The sequence below is a fragment of the Rutidosis leptorrhynchoides genome, chromosome 3 (assembly GCF_046630445.1).
Source record: "Rutidosis leptorrhynchoides isolate AG116_Rl617_1_P2 chromosome 3, CSIRO_AGI_Rlap_v1, whole genome shotgun sequence".
NCBI classification, from domain to species: Eukaryota; Viridiplantae; Streptophyta; class Magnoliopsida; order Asterales; family Asteraceae; genus Rutidosis; species Rutidosis leptorrhynchoides.
In genome coordinates this window covers 384389733-384406693 of record NC_092335.1, presented here as the reverse complement: position 1 = coordinate 384406693, position 16961 = coordinate 384389733, and positions in this window count along the sequence as shown.

Sequence of the window (16961 nt, the reverse complement as noted above, 5' to 3'; positions counted from 1 at the left end):
CCTTAACAGTTTCTTGTTCATCGCTTTCCTTTACAACCGGACGGTAGTTTACCGAAAGGTAATATACAGAACAAGTAAACTGGACGTGTTGCTTTCCCAATACAAGGTTAGCAAGTGGGTAACACAAAACCACAAGTGTTGAGCTAAAATTTTCATATCTGAAACCCACACAACCCACAAAAATATTTTGCAAACACCGGTGAAGGGTTATTCCGGAAAACTTATCTAGGGTAAAAGCTAGATTAAATTTTCAAAAAGATCAAATGTTTTCATAAAGATCCAATTTTCTTAAGGATCTACATTTTCATAGTCATGTGGGACTGTAAACCACCTTTCAAATGTGCACTTTGCTTTGGAAACCGAAAGTAAATCGGCTATTTGATTGCAAGTGTCGTTGACCTAAACCCGAGGCAACTGTGGATGACACACCCACCTTTAACCATGGTTCTATCGTTACTATCATTGTTTATACCACCATATCAAAATCACTAATGTACAAAGTGTGATGAATAAAAAAGTGATTCATGTATGTTTTTATTTCAAGTTCTGTATTGCTTGAGGACAAGCAACGCTCAAGTGTGGGGATATTTGATAAGGCTAAAAAGGAACATATATTTCATAGCAATATCCCTTCTAAATAACAGGTTTTCATATGTAATTGTATTATATTTTCATTGTAATTGTTTAAATAAATAAGTGCGAAGACAAAAGGCGAAAACGAAGATTTGAAGACACAAACGTCCAAAAAGCTCAAATGTACAAGATACAATTCAAAAGGTTCAATTTATTGATGAGAAACGTCTAAAAATGACAAGAGTACAAGTTACAAAACGCAAAGTGCAAGATATTAAATTATACGAAAGGACATTCAAAAATCCAGAACCGGTACCCGAGCCAACTATCAACGCTCGACGCAATGGAGCTGAAAGTACAAGTCAACTATGCACAAGAATATAATATAATATTTAAATAATTCATAATAAGAATAATAATAAATAATAAAAAGTTGTTAATTGAGCATAGTTAAGGGGTCATAAGTGAAAATTTCAATTCAATATTTGCCTATAAAAGGCAATTCATTTGATCGATTTATGTACACCTTTTCTTCTTTCTTTCTCTTTACATGTAATATATATATTTATAATTATAATTTTAATTTTAGTTTAAGTTTAATAATAATTGGGTTATTGTAAGGAATGTTTTACGGGTTTTAAAGTCGAAACTCTGTCCGTGTAACGCTACACGATTAATAATCACTGTAAGTTATGTTCTTCCTTTTTAAATTAATGTCTCGTAACTAAGTTATTATTATGCTTATTTAAGCCGAAGTAATCGTGATGTTTGACTAAATATTAAGACGGGGTTATTGGATTTTGTACCATAATTAAGGTTTGGGCAAAAGACCGACACTTGTGGAAATTGGACTATTGACTATTAATAGATGGGGGGTATTGTCTAATTAAGTGACAACTCATTGGAGTCTGTCGAACCTATCTTCAAATTAATTATCCTAATAATTAATAATGATTATGGTTGTCCTATTTAGTGACGTTCATATGGAATCTATTATAATCATTTAATTAATTATTCGGGTTGGGTAATTGATTATTCAAACTGATCAAGTGGGTAAATTAATATTCATATCTAATCAAAACAGGGGTGGATTACATACAGTGATAACTGGTGTAATTGTTGACAGAAGTGATAACTGCGTCACAGTTTAAATCCTTAATTAGTTGGAATATTTGACTTCGGGTATAAGGGTAATTTTGACGAGGACACTCGCACTTTATATTTATGACCGATGGACTATTATGGATAAAAACCAGATAGGTATCAAATAAACCATGACAAAGGACAATTAACCCGAGTAACAATTAATTAAAATCAAAACGTTAAACATCATGATTACGGAAGTTTAAATAAGCATAATCATTTTATTTCATATTCTATCGCAATTTTATTTATTGTTATTTTATTTATTGTCATTTATATATTTTACGCACTTTAATTATTGTCATTTATCTTTACGCTTAAAAATATAAAATCGACAAACCGGTCATTAAACGGTAAAAAACCCCCTTTTATAATAATATTACTACTTATATATATATATATATATATATATATATATATATATATATATATATATATATATATATATATATATATATATATATATATATATATATATATATATATATATATATATAGTTTTATAAAAATATAGTACGTAATCACTAGCACCTGTGGAACGAACCGGACTTACTAAAAACTACACTACTCTACGATTAGGTACACTGCCTATAATGTTGTAGCAAGGTTTAGGTATATCCATCCGTAAATTAATAAAACTTGTGTCATATTTTGTAGTATTTTGTATTAAAAATAATACTATTTCGTACCCTCACGCTACATCATCATTAACTTGTTTAGGAATCTAGTTAACTTGCCATTCCCATGTAAACACACCAAATATCCAACTTTTGAAGCTTTACTTGCAAGTGACCACCAAACTAAACCCTCCCCTCCTCTTTTGCTGCAGCTGGCCGAATGTTAGGGCCATGGGGAGTGCTTTTTTTGTTTCATTTCTCTTATTACTACTTCACTTGTTACTCTCTCAAACACACACACAAAAATACTTCCAAGTTTTCTCTCTTTTCTCTCTAGTTGTAGTAAGTAAAAAGCTTTAATTTCTCTTCTTTTTCTTTAACCAAAACTGAATTCAAACATCACATAATCATCATCATCTTTTGTTACTTGTTGTTGTTAGTTTGTTACATGTAATTGTTAGTTGTTCTTTACTTGTTACAAGAATAAACTTTCTAGTTTGATTCTTCTTATTTCTTGTATTTATCAAGAACACTCAAGAACATAACTTACTAGTTATGATTCTACATATACTTTCTTAAAAGATTGCAAGTTCATGTGTTGATTAAATTCATACTTGAAGTTCATGAAGTAAACTTTAAAGTTTACTTTCTAAAGATCAAACTTTGGTTTGAATCTTTAAAGTATGAACAACCATGAATAATTTACTTGTTTACTTAGTTTACTTCTTCTTGCACTTTACTTTCATGTAATTAGTTTAAATGGTCAAGTACTACAAGTTAGTCTTGATCTCATTAATCTTGAACTAAAAGTTAACCTTGAAAGTTCAAGAACACACAAATAAGTTTTCTTTAAAAATAACTTTGTATACTTATGATTGATCTAGACTTTTGGGTCTTAGATCTTCAAGATCTAACTAAAGAACTATGTTCTACATCTTAAGATCTTGATTAGTTAGTTTACTTTCAAGTTTGTAACTTGTTATTAGCTTTAAAGTTCATGTATGTGTTAGATCTAAGACCTTGATGTAACTTTGGTGCATCAAACTTCATACAACTCTTAAGTAAGTTGTGCTTCATGTCTTAGACTTGCACTTGGGTTATGATGGTCAAATCTTGTTCAAGATGATGCAAACACATCAATGAGTTGTACACTTGAAGCTATATGCATCAAGGATGAGAACCGTGATAAGCATCGAGCACCGGAACCCATTATCTTACCGTTTCTGTCCAAACCCTACTGACCTACTGTCTCTGTATCAGACCATTAGACATGGGCTGTTTTGATTGTGATTTTCAAATAGATCTTTTCGAGTATATAACTTTTCATATAAGACTCGCCTTAATCCGAGTTACGGTTTAGAATCTATGGCCCTCCGAGCGTCACTATGTCCATTTATTTTTCTGCTTTCTGTTTATAGTTTCAGTTCTTCTGGTTTCTGTAACAGACCAATACACCTGGGCTACTGTAACCTTGATTTTCAGATAGATCAGTTCGTGTAGATAACTTTTCATATAGGACTCGTCTTAATCCGAGTTACGGTTTAGGATTTATGGCCCTCCGATCGTCACTATGTCCTTTAACGTTGTGCAGAAATTTCTGACCTACTCGCACTTAAACCATCACCACGGTTAAACGAAGACAATTCTGCTTCTGGAATTTTTACCACAGTTAAGGGACTCATAGACGGAGCCATGACCACTGGTCTCACATTAATTCAGTAAGGGTAGAGGCCGTGGTGACTGACTGAATTCAGACTTTGTTTTAAACTACTTTCATAAACGAAACCTACTTTACACCTTTTGTTAAATGATGAATGATGATGACCCTGAAGACCTTATTTACATACTTTTAAACCTATTAAGATGATTTAATGACTTAGTACTATTTGCCTTAGGTTGAGGACCTTCGGACCGATTACTTGCACACCTTTTCCGAACCGACTTTACGACTACATTATCATTGTGAGTTATAGCATTCCCTTTTTACTTTAACTTATTTTGGGAACTGAGAATACATGCGGATTTTATGTTTTACATACTAGGCACTAGTACTTAAACTTATATATGTGTGGATTATACAACGGCATAAACATTCCCTTTAGCTCGGTAACGTTTAATCATTGGTTTTTGAACCGTGAACGCGAATCTTAGATATGGATCCATAGGGTTTGACATCCCCACTCGGGCTAGTAGCGCTAGCATTTAACGAGTGTTTAATACTTTGTATACATACGCACTTGCCAAGTGTACTTTCAGAGGGTATAAATGTTAAGTTAGTTACCAAGTGCCCACGGTTAGCATATACTTTTACATACTTTCGAAACGCTCGAGGTAGCACTGAAATCTAGTGGCCTACTTACATTACTGTTATACTTAAACTATAGCTCACCAACCTTTGTGTTGACATTTTTAAGCATGTATTTCTCAGGTGCTTGAGGTTGCTTCCGCCGTGTACTAGTTTGTGCTGTAGACACCCGCTGCTTAGAGTTGTCAACGCATGAACTACTTTACTTTGCATTCAAAGATTTGTACTTTTGAATTATGACTTGTAACGACCTTTGTGGTCACATACACTTATTTATTGCTTCTACTTAGTGAAGCATACTTTTGGATTGTAAAACTTTCGATGTTGGTTTGACATCACTTTTAATTATGAATGCAAACTCTTTTTGAAAACGCATATAGTACTTAACCTTGTAATGATCCTGTTGTTGATGGTCCGTACATGATGATTTGGTAGGGGCGTCACATTTGGTATCAGAGCATTGGTTGTAGGGAATTAGGTTGCATTAGTGAGTCTAAGACCAACCCGAGCATGATTCACTAATAGGACTAATCTACAACTTGCTAGTTTACTTGTTTCCGCTGAACTTACTGCATGCTGCTGCTTACTTTTACTGCTATATGCAGTATGATACTACATGATTTCACTACTGCATGATATTACTTGCTTTCGATTGCATGCTAATTCTGTACGATTTGTTATTATTGTCATGCTACTTATTGTTATACATGATTTAAACTGTTGGCCTAATACGTGCTTGCTTATGACTTACCGACATGGAAAATTTATTTTTCCTTCTTCAGATGTCGGATGTACCACCTGCTAGCGTTTTGGGCAGTTCAGACTCAGACTCCACCACACCACCTGCTACTGTTGCTGATACACTGGTCCTGTTACCCACTAGTGATCCCAGCGCTTCGTCTTCTAGAGCGAGTAGTAGTGCGCCGGCACCTGTGACCACTTCTGACCCTACGGAGATTCTAGCTCCATCTGCTCCCAGACCCTCGGGGTCACAGCCCCGCATTGGTGGGATTGAGATTCCCGCAGATGCCTTGCCGACGCACTCCCGACGGATGTTTAGTGCCGATTCCGCCAGGCAGACACAGACAGATGTTGGCCGCCTTCGGACTGCCAGTTGAGCCACCCGTGTCGCCACCCCATGATTCAGACGACGGGTCTTCCACTGATGCTCCATTAGACGACACCTCTACGGATGACTCCAGTGATGATGAGGATCCCGCTGATGTACCTATTCAGGCACCCTCCACCCCGCCGAAGAAGCGGTACCGTCCTGACGGCACCGTCATTCCAGAGGTGAATGGAGGTCGTGCTTTCACTGACGCTTTCGGTCGGCGTCAGAGGGTTACTGCCCGTAAGGGGCTTGTGCCGTACCCTACCGACCCACAGATACGTAAGGTTCCCCGTTACGTATTGACTATTCCTGGAACCGTACCGCCTAGATTTAGATACGGACCATTCCCATCTAGGGACGTACCGTCTACATCCGGAGCTGGACCATCTACTTCAGCACCACCCGCACCATCGGCAGCACCAGAACCATCCGCTCCACTGGCCCCACCTGCACCACCAGCACCGCCTGCCCCACCATCTTCCACTGTCGAGGAATTGACAAGGGAGGTGGGAATCCTCCGAGCTCGGGTTACTGAGCTCGAGGAGCAGTTGGCTCAGGTTTTAGACATCCTACACCCACCTTCACCGTAGGACTTTTGTATTTAGATTTCGTTATGTAATCTAGTTGTAGCTTCTTGTATTATTTATGTATTGTACGGACTTATTCGGATGTATGAAACTTATTATTATTAATGGAACTTTGCGTTATTTAATTCTTGCACGATGTTCTATTTACATTACTGTACGATGATTCTGTGGTATTTATACCTAGATGCATTATTTAATAACATGAGATGTTTTGATTCCATGTTGGTTACTATATACTATATTACTACATATCGAATGCTGGATTTTGACTTGGGTCAAAATTTTTGTTTAGAATATCATGGCTAACGGAAGATCCACACCTACCGCCGCCCAGATTGATGATATGATCAACGAACGGGTCGCTGCAGCCCTAGCAGAAAGAAATCTTCAAGTTCCACCGCCACCACCACCAGTTATCCCACCCGTTCGAAATGGGTGTACTTACAAGGAATTCCAGAGCTGCAAACCGCATAACTTTAGCGGCACCGAGGGACCGGTTGGTCTCACCAGATGGTTCGAGAAACTTGAATCAGTATTCCGAGTTAGCAACTGTTCGGAGGATAATAAGACCAAGTTTGCTTCTTGCACGCTTTCTGATGGCGCGCTTACATGGTGGAATACCATGGCCCAAGCGCAAGGAATCGATGAGGCGTATGCTACGCCTTGGGAAAAGTTTAAATGTGCTATGATTGAGAAATACTGTCCGAGAACCGAGGTTCAAAAGATGGAGATTGAATTCATGCAACATAAGGCCGTAGGAAACGATCTTGACAGCTACAACCGTAGGTTTTTGGAGTTAGCGCTGATGTGTCCAACTATGGTCACCCCCGAATTCAAACGAATGGAGCGATACTTTTGGGGACTTCCTAAGTCCATCAAGGGGAATGTCACCTCATCCAAACCACCGACTATTCCCGAAGCAATGCGCATGGCGCATACTCTCATGAATCAGATTCTTATTGATGAGCCGGAGAAGGCTAAGTTTGAGGCTGGTAGTAGCGAAAAGAGGAAATGGGACAACAACCACAACAACCACAACAACCACAACAACAACAACAACAACAACAGGGGGAGAAACTACGATCAAACCCCCGCCAAGAGGCACAACAACGGTGGAAACCCTAATCCCAACAACAACACCAACACGAACCCGAACTACAAAGGAACCTTACCTCAATGCAAGCGATGTTACAAACACCACACTAGGTATTGCAATGTTGTCTGTGAGAAGTGCCAACGGGCTGGGCACATCGGGAAGGACTGCAAGGTCACTACTTTGAATGGGAAGCCAAACACCAATGGGCCGAAGAAGTGCTACGAATGCGGGCAGACGGGCCATTTCAGAAACGCATGCCCCAACAAGCGAAAAGATGGCGGACCACCCCGTGGACGAGCTTTTAATGTTAATGCAAGGGATGCACGCGATAACCCCGACTTGGTGACAGGTATATTCACAATCAACAATCTTTTAGCTTCTGTCTTGTTTGATACTGGTGCGGATAGAAGTTATGTATGTAGACATTTTTGCGATAAGATTAATTGGTCATTAGTCCCGTTAAAAGAAAGTATGCTTGTCGAGGTCGCAAATGGAAAACTTGAAAAGGTTGACCATATTAGTCGTGGAGCTATTATCAACATAGCTGGTGCAGATTTCAAAATTGATTTGATACCTATCAAACTGGGAAGTTTTGACGTGATCGTCGGTATGGATTGGTTGAACAAGATAAAGGCCGATATAATCTGCGAAGATAAAGCACTTCGCATACCACAAGGAGATGATGAACCACTGGTTATCTATGGAGAGAGATGTACCTCGAAGTTGAACCTCATTAGTTGCGTGAAAGCGCAAAAGATTATGAAGAAAGGACGCTTTGCTGTCCTAGCACATGTGAAAGTGATAGAAACTGAGGTGAAGAGCGTGAACGACGTTCGAATTGTGAACAAATTTTCCGATGTCTTCCCAGAGGAATTGTCTGGATTACCACCGCAGAGAGCAGTAGAGTTTCAGATTGACTTAGTGCCAGGAGCTGCACCTGTAGCTCGCGCACCTTATAGACTCGCACCTTCCGAGATGCAAGAATTACAGAGTCAACTACAAGAGCTACTTGACCGAGGATTTATCCAACCAAGTTTCTCGCCTTGGGGCGCACCTGTTCTTTTTGTGAAGAAGAAGGATGGATCCTTTCGTATGTGTATCGACTACCGTGAGCTCAACAAATTGACAATCAAGAATTGGTATCCTCTTCCACGAATTGACGATCTTTTTGATCAACTACAAGGATCGAGTGTCTACTCAAAGATCGATTTGTGATCCGGCTATCACCAGTTGAGGGTGAAGGAAAGTGACGTGATGAAGACTGCATTCAGAACCCGTTATGGTCATTATGAGTTCCTCGTGATGCCATTCGGTTTGACAAATGCACCTGCCGTGTTCATGGATCTCATGAATCGTGTCTGCAAGCCTTACTTGGACAAGTTTGTTATCGTCTTCATAGATGATATCCTCATCTACTCTAAGAGCGAAGAAGAGCATGAGCAACACCTCCGATTAGTGCTTGAACTCTTAAGACAAGAGCAACTTTACGCCAAATTCTCTAAGTGTGAATTTTGGTTGAAGGAAGTCCAGTTTCTGGGTCATGTTGTGAGCGACCAGGGTAACAAAGTTGACTCCGCCAAGATTGAAGCTATCAGCAAGTGGGAGACCCCCACTACTCTGACGCATATTCGCCAATTCCTAGGTCTCGCCGGTTATTACCGAAGATTCATCGAAGGATTTTCTCTGATTGCGCGTCATTTGACCGCACTGACTCACAAGGGCAAGAAGTTCATTTGGGAACCCGCACACGAATCAGCATTTCAAACTTTGAAGAATAAGTTAACCTCCGCACCTATCCTATCGCTTCCCGAAGGCAGTGAAGATTTCGTTGTTTATTGTGATGCATCGAAGAGTGGTTTTGGTTGTGTACTGATGCAACGATCAAAGGTTATTGCCTATGCCTCCCGCCAATTGAAGATTCACGAGCGGAACTACACTACACATGATCTTGAACTTGGAGCCGTTGTCTTTGTACTCAAATTGTGGAGACATTATCTGTATGGAACTAAGAGCACTATCTTCACCGACCACAAGAGTCTCCAGCACATCTTTGATCAGAAGCAACTAAATATGAGACAGCGTCGATGGATCGAGACGCTCAGCGACTACGATTGTGAACTCCGTTATCACCCTGGCAAGGCCAATGTTGTAGCTGACGCTTTAAGCCGAAAGGAGAGGATGACACCTCTTCGTGTTAGGGCTCTGAACATCACCATCCATTCGAACCTCAACAGCCAGATCAGAGTAGCCCAAGATGAGGCTCTCAAGGAGGAGAACATATCTCATGAACATTTGAACATACTTGTCTCTCGATTCGAGGTTAGGGAGTCTGGACTCCGATGTTATGCCGGAAGAATTTGGGTACCTTATTATGGAGATCTACGAAACCTGATACTTGATGAAGCACACAAATCGAGATATTCGATTCACCCTGGTGAGGGTAAGATGTACCATGACCTTAAAGAACAGTATTGGTGGCCGAATCTTAAGAAGGACGTTGCGACTTATGTTGGTAAGTGTTTAACTTGCTCAAAGGTTAAATCCGAGCATCAGAGACCTTCTGGTTTACTCCAACAGCCAGAGATCCCACAATGGAAGTGGGAAAGGATCACAATGGATTTCATTACTAAGCTGCCGAAGACGGTGGGCGGATACGATACTATTTGGGTTATTGTTGACCGCCTTACCAAATCTGCACACTTTCTAGCGATGAAGGAAACTGATACAATGGAGAGACTTGCTCAGTCATACATCAAAGAGGTTGTATCTCGTCATGGTGTACCTTTATCGATCATCTCAGATCGCAATCCCCATTTTGCTTCTAGATTTTGGCGTTCTTTGCAAGAAGCCATGGGAACTCGTCTCGACATGAGCACTGCTTATCATCCTCAGACTGACGGGCAAAGTGAACGAACGATTCAGACCTTGGAGGACATGCTGCGTGCATGTGTCATTGATTTTGGAAAGGCTTGGGAAAGACATTTGCCACTCGTCGAATTCTCGTACAACAACAATTATCACTCTAGCATTAATGCTGCACCTTTTGAAGCATTGTATGGCCGTAAGTGCCGAACTCCTATTTGTTGGGCCGAAGTAGGCGAAAAGCAAATCACCGGACCCGAGGTAGTCCACGAAACCACAGAGAAGATTGCTCAAATCCAAGCTAGACTTAAGACTGCCCGTGATCGTCAAAAGAGTTATGCCAATCTTAAATGTAAAGACTTTGAATTCAACGTTGGTGATCGTGTAATGTTAAAGGTTGCACCTTGGAAGGGTGTGATCTATTTTGGAAAACGTGGAAAGTTGAACCCACGATACATTGGTCCTTTTGAAATCTTGGAACGTGTTGGACCCGTTGCATACTATTTGGATCTACCAGCACAATTGAGCTCAGTTCATCCTACATTCCATGTGTCAAACTTGAAGAAGTGTCTTGCTGCACCGGAACTTATCATACCACTGGAGGAACTTACAATTGATGACAAACTCCACTTTATGGATGAACCAGTTGAGATCATGGATCGTGAGATCAAAACTTTGAAACGCAACAAGATTTCGATTGTACTAGTATGATGGAATGCCAAACGAGGACCTGAGTTTACTTGGGAGCGAGAGGATCAAAAGATGCGGAAGTATCCTCACCTTTTCCCGACTCCTCCATCTACCTCAGCTTAAATTTTGGGACGAAATTTTCTTTAACAGGTGGGTAATGTAACGACCCTGGATTTTCCAACGTTTATTTATTAATAAATATTATTATTAATACGTGTGATAAAACTAATGTACGTTATTACATTTACATATTGCCATGATTGCCCGAACTTGACTTTAATTGCCCGAAACGTCTTTGTGACACCCGGAACTTGCATGAATAATATTTTCAAGTATTATTTACATTCATGATTAGTTTTATTAATCATTTTAATTAACTAAGGTTGTTGGTTAATTACTTGGGCTTTAAATGGATTAATTTGTTAATTAAGTGAACTTGGGCTTTAGTAGTGAAATGGACTTATGACTTTGGGCTTCCAAGCCCACCCTATATTATTAGTGGACTTAACTAGCCCAATATTACTTGTAAGTAGTACTTACAAGTGTAACTAGTTAGTTAACTTGTTTAGGAATCTAGTTAACTTGCCATTCCCATGTAAACACACCAAATATCCAACTTTTGAAGCTTTACTTGCAAGTGACCACCAAACTAAACCCTCCCCTCCTCTTTTGCTGCAGCTGGCCGAATGTTAGGGCCACGGGGAGTGCTTTTTTTTGTTTCATTTCTCTTATTACTACTTCACTTGTTACTCTCTCAAACACACACACAAAAATACTTCCAAGTTTTCTCTCTAGTTGTAGTAAGTAAAAAGCTTTAATTTCTCTTCTTTTTCTTTAACCAAAACTGAATTCAAACATCACATAATCATCATCATCTTTTGTTACTTGTTGTTGTTAGTTTATTACATGTAATTGTTAGTTGTTCATTACTTGTTACAAGAATAAACTTTCTAGTTTGATTCTTCTTATTTCTTGTATTTATCAAGAATACTCAAGAACATAACTTACTAGTTATGATTCTACATATACTTTCTTAAAAGATTGCAAGTTCATGTGTTGATTAAATTCATACTTGAAGTTCATGAAGTAAACTTTAAAGTTTACTTTCTAAAGATCAAACTTTGGTTTGAATCTTTAAAGTATGAACAACCATGAATAATTTACTTGTTTACTTAGTTTACTTCTTCTTGCACTTTACTTTCATGTAATTAGTTTAAATGGTCAAGTACTACAAGTTAGTTTTGATCTCATTAATCTTGAACTAAAAGTTAACCTTGAAAGTTCAAGAACACACAAATAAGTTTTCTTTAAAAATAACTTTGTATACTTATGCTTGATCTAGACTTTTGGGTCTTGGATCTTCAAGATCTAACTAAATAACTATGTTCTACATCTTAAGATCTAGATTAGTTAGTTTACTTTCAAGTTTGTAACTTGTTATTAGCTTTAAAGTTCATGTATGTGTTAGATCTAAGACCTTGATGTAACTTTGGTGCATCAAACTTCATACAACTCTTAAGTGAGTTGTGCTTCATGTCTTAGACTTGCTCTTGGGTTATGATGGTCAAATCTTGGTCAAGATGATGCAAACACATCAATGAGTTATACACTTGAAGCTATATGCATCAAGGATGAGAACCGTGATAAGCATCGAGCACCGGAACCCATTATCTTACTGTTTCTGTCCAAACCCTACTTACCTACTGTCTCTGTATCAGACCAGTAGACCTGGGCTGTTTTGATTGTGATTTTTAAATAGATCTTTTCGAGTAGATAACTTTTCATATAAGACTCGCCTTAATCCGAGTTACGGTTTAGAATCTATGGCCCTCCGAGCGTCACTATGTCCATTTATTTTTCTGCTTTCTGTTTATAGTTTCTGTTCTTCTGGTTTCTGTAACAGAAAATTACACCTGGGCTACTGTAACCTTGATTTTCAGATATCTCAGTTCGTGTAGATAACTTTTCATATAGGACTCGTCTTAATCCGAGTTACGGTTTAGGATTTATGGCCCTCCGATCGTCACTATGTCCTTTAACGTTGTGCAGAAATTTCTGACCTACTCGCACTTAAACCGTCACCACGGTTAAACGAAGACGATTCTGCTTCTGGAATTTTTACCACACTTAAGGGACTCATAGACGGAGCCATGGCCACTGGTCTCACCTTAATTTAGTAAGGGTAGAGGCCGTGGTGACTAACTGAATTCATACTTTGTTTTAAACTACTTTCATAAACGAAACCTACTTTACACCTTTTGTTAAATGATGAATGATGATGACCCTTAAGACCTTATTTACATACTTTTAAACCTATTTAGACGATTTACTGACTTAGTACTATTTGCCTTAGGTTGAGGACCTTCGGACCGATTACTTGCACACCTTTTCCGAACCGACTTTACGACTACATTATCATTGTGAGTTATAGCATTCCCTTTTTACTTTAACTTATTTTGGGAACTGAGAATACATGCGGATTTTATGTTTTACATACTAGGCACGAGTACTTAAACTTATATATGTGTGGGTTATACAACGGCATAAACATTCCCTTTAGCTCGGTAACGTTTAATCATTGGTTTTTGAACCGTGAACGCGAATCTTAGATATGGATCCATAGGGTTTGACATCCCCACTCGGGCTAGTAGTGCTAGCATTTAACGAGTGTTTAATACTTCGTAGACATACGCACTTGCCAAGTGTACTTTCAGGGGGTATAAACGTTAAGTTAGTTACCAAGTGCCCACGGTTAGCATATACTTTTACATACTTTCGAAAGGCTCAATGTAGCACTGAAATCTCGTGGCCTACTTACATTACTGTTATACTTAAACTATAGCTCACCAACCTTTGTGTTGACATTTTTAAGCATGTATTTCTCAGGTGCTTGAGGTTGCTTCCGCCGTGTACTAGTTTGTGCTGTAGACACCCGCTGCTTAGAGTTGTCAACGCATGAACTACTTTACTTTGCATTCAAACATTTGTACTTTTGAATTATGACTTGTAACGACCTTTGTGGTCACATACACTTATTTATTGCTTCTACTTAGTGAAGCATACTTTTGGATTGTAAAACTTTCGATGTTGGTTTGACATCACTTTTAATTATGAATGCAAACTCTTTTTGAAAACGCATATAGTACTTAACCTTGTAATGATCCTGTTGTTGATGGTCCGTACATGATGATTTGGTACGGGGCGTCACACCAAAGGAGCTAACACAGACACGTGTTAAACTTTTACTTAGGGTCTGGGAGTTTTCAGGTGCATAACTATATGCGTCAATCTTTTCTTCCATAGATGAAGTGCGGTTGGTTCATCCTTTCAATTGAGGTGTTTTCAAAAAATCATAAAAGGTTTGAACGCAGATCGTAATTGTCAAGATACAAATGGGGTTAAGATGAAATTAAGTGGCAAACTTGAAGAATTGTTTAGTTTCATATGTTATAATCAATATTTTAATTCATTTTAATTGTCCAATGTTGATAGTCCACAGTTAACAGTCCAATAATTCATATATAATTTAATATATAATATTCGAATTAATTAATACGTATTGTGACCCGTGCACATGTCTCAGACTCGATCACAACTCAAATTATATATATTATTATAGAATCAACCTCAACCTTGTATAGAGAACTCAATCATTACTGCATATAGAGTGTTTATGGTGATTCCAAATAATATATATAGATGCTTCGATATGATATGTCAAAACCTTGTATACGTGTCCCGATATTTAAAGTGCGTAAAATAAATACAGAATTAAATGACGATAAATAAAGTGCGTAAAATAAATAACCGAATGTAAATGACAATAAATAAAATTGCGAGAATTAAATTGCGATAAAATAAATTGCAATAATTAAATGTACAATAAGGAATTAAAAGTTACCTAGGAACAGTTAGCTAGGATTTTGTTAGCGTGGATTCTTAATAGAATTTCTCATAGTTAATTTGTCTGTTTCTAACAAATTTTATTTTGTCAAATGTTTTCTTCATTATGCCACTTGTTGGATTCTGATAGGTCAAAATTTAAATATGAAATTGAATAAAAATAGTTATTCTGTGGTGAACGGATACGTATATCTGTGAATGTAAGTAGGATAGTAAATGACCGTTGAATCAGATTCGAAGAATGTACAATGTAACTTATTAATGTGAAATTTAAATATCCCTCGGGTATTACCTACCCGTTAAAATATTTTCACCATTAACAGTTTGTACAAGAGAATTTTTAATTACAATCTTTATGAAAACATATATACATATATATTTTCTTCAGATGTATTCATGGATTTAATGAGTTAATATGATATTAAACTCATTTGCTTTTCGGTTGGAACTAGAATAAATAATCTCTAAAACTTTAGAGATTACATATTCGCCATGTCGAACGAAGATAAATGAGGTAGAACGATAGGTAGAACGAAGATCATACTCAAAGTACAGATGATGATATTGAAGCATGGATTGTTGATGGTACTGGTGCTGTCATTGATGGTACTGTTGGTGCCGGTGATGTTGTTGAAGCTGGTATATTTTGCACCATATTTTCCGAATTGATTATTCGAGCGCGAAGTTCGTTGATTTATTACTCCAGGATGATTGTCGTGATGGAATTCAACATTATAACTTGTTCTAGATGTAAACATAATCACAAACCAATTTTTGAAAGTTAATGAAAGCGGAAGCATGATTATCAAGAAAGCAAGTTTATGTGCATAACCATTTTTAATTGAATTCCATGTAATATCAAGTCTTGAAAATAGGCTTACATATAATTAGCAAGGAAGTAAGAATATATTACCTCCTCAAGTAAATTGAGGGCTGAATATGGTGAGCAAGGTGATGGAAAAAGATGATAAAATAAGCTTCTAACTTGAAGCCTCAAGCAAGCAATACCCCAAGATTTCAATCACCAACACTTAGAACTTTTGTTAGGCTTAATTGACACTCAAATTCAGCTCTTAAAAGGAACTCTAGAACCCCTCTAAAACCCCTTACAGCTCACGGCAGTAGCAGCAGCTATATGCTGAATATTTTGCTTGTTTTTCACCTTTGAGAATGTGTATGCATGTATATCTTTAGTCTTTGGTCAAGGGGCATACATATGTGTAATTGTGTCATGGAAAGCAACAAGAATAAGCATGGGATGGCATTTCTTGGGGCTCCAAAATCTGCCCACTATCACCATGTTTTATAAATAAACTTTGTTTTATAAAACTTGTAAAAAAAAACCCATTTATTATTATGTTACTTATATATTTTATAAACCTTTTATAAAACATAACACAATATAATTATTTAAACCTATAAATAATCAAATATAAATTATCCAAATAATTTATCTCAAGTGATAATATTTTAGAAAACCGATTTTCTAAAGTTCAAGTGTCGCGTATTTAATCAATGATTCAATCGTTAAGATCAAATACGTATAAAGTGTTGGTAAGCTTGTTATTGGGTATGACCTGACTTGGATCATAACACATTAGCCACATTAATTAAATATGTCTCTCGGGCATACGAAAAACCTTCAATCTCCCACTTGCACGAGAAACATAAGAAATTAATGCAAGTGATGGATACCACCTAACGACCGTCCATCACCCCCAATATGTTATGATTTTGTGCCATTCAATAACATCATCCTTTTCGAGTTCCCATCTCGAATATGAATAGGTGAATCTTTCATTATATCCTTTCATCCTAGATGTCATGTTAAATCCAAGAGATACAGAGCGATCACTCCCTTATAGATTTAACTTTATCAGGCCTTAGACATCTGACTCTCAACGAATAAGAGGGACAAATTCCATCTTGATTACATATGTCCTAAATATATCCCTTGCATTATGCCTGAGCTCTTCCTTATGAACTACCATATTTCAGAATAGCGAAGGAAAGAATCAAGGCATAATACCTGGTAAATATCCAAACCCAATACGTATCTCAGGTCAGAGGATAC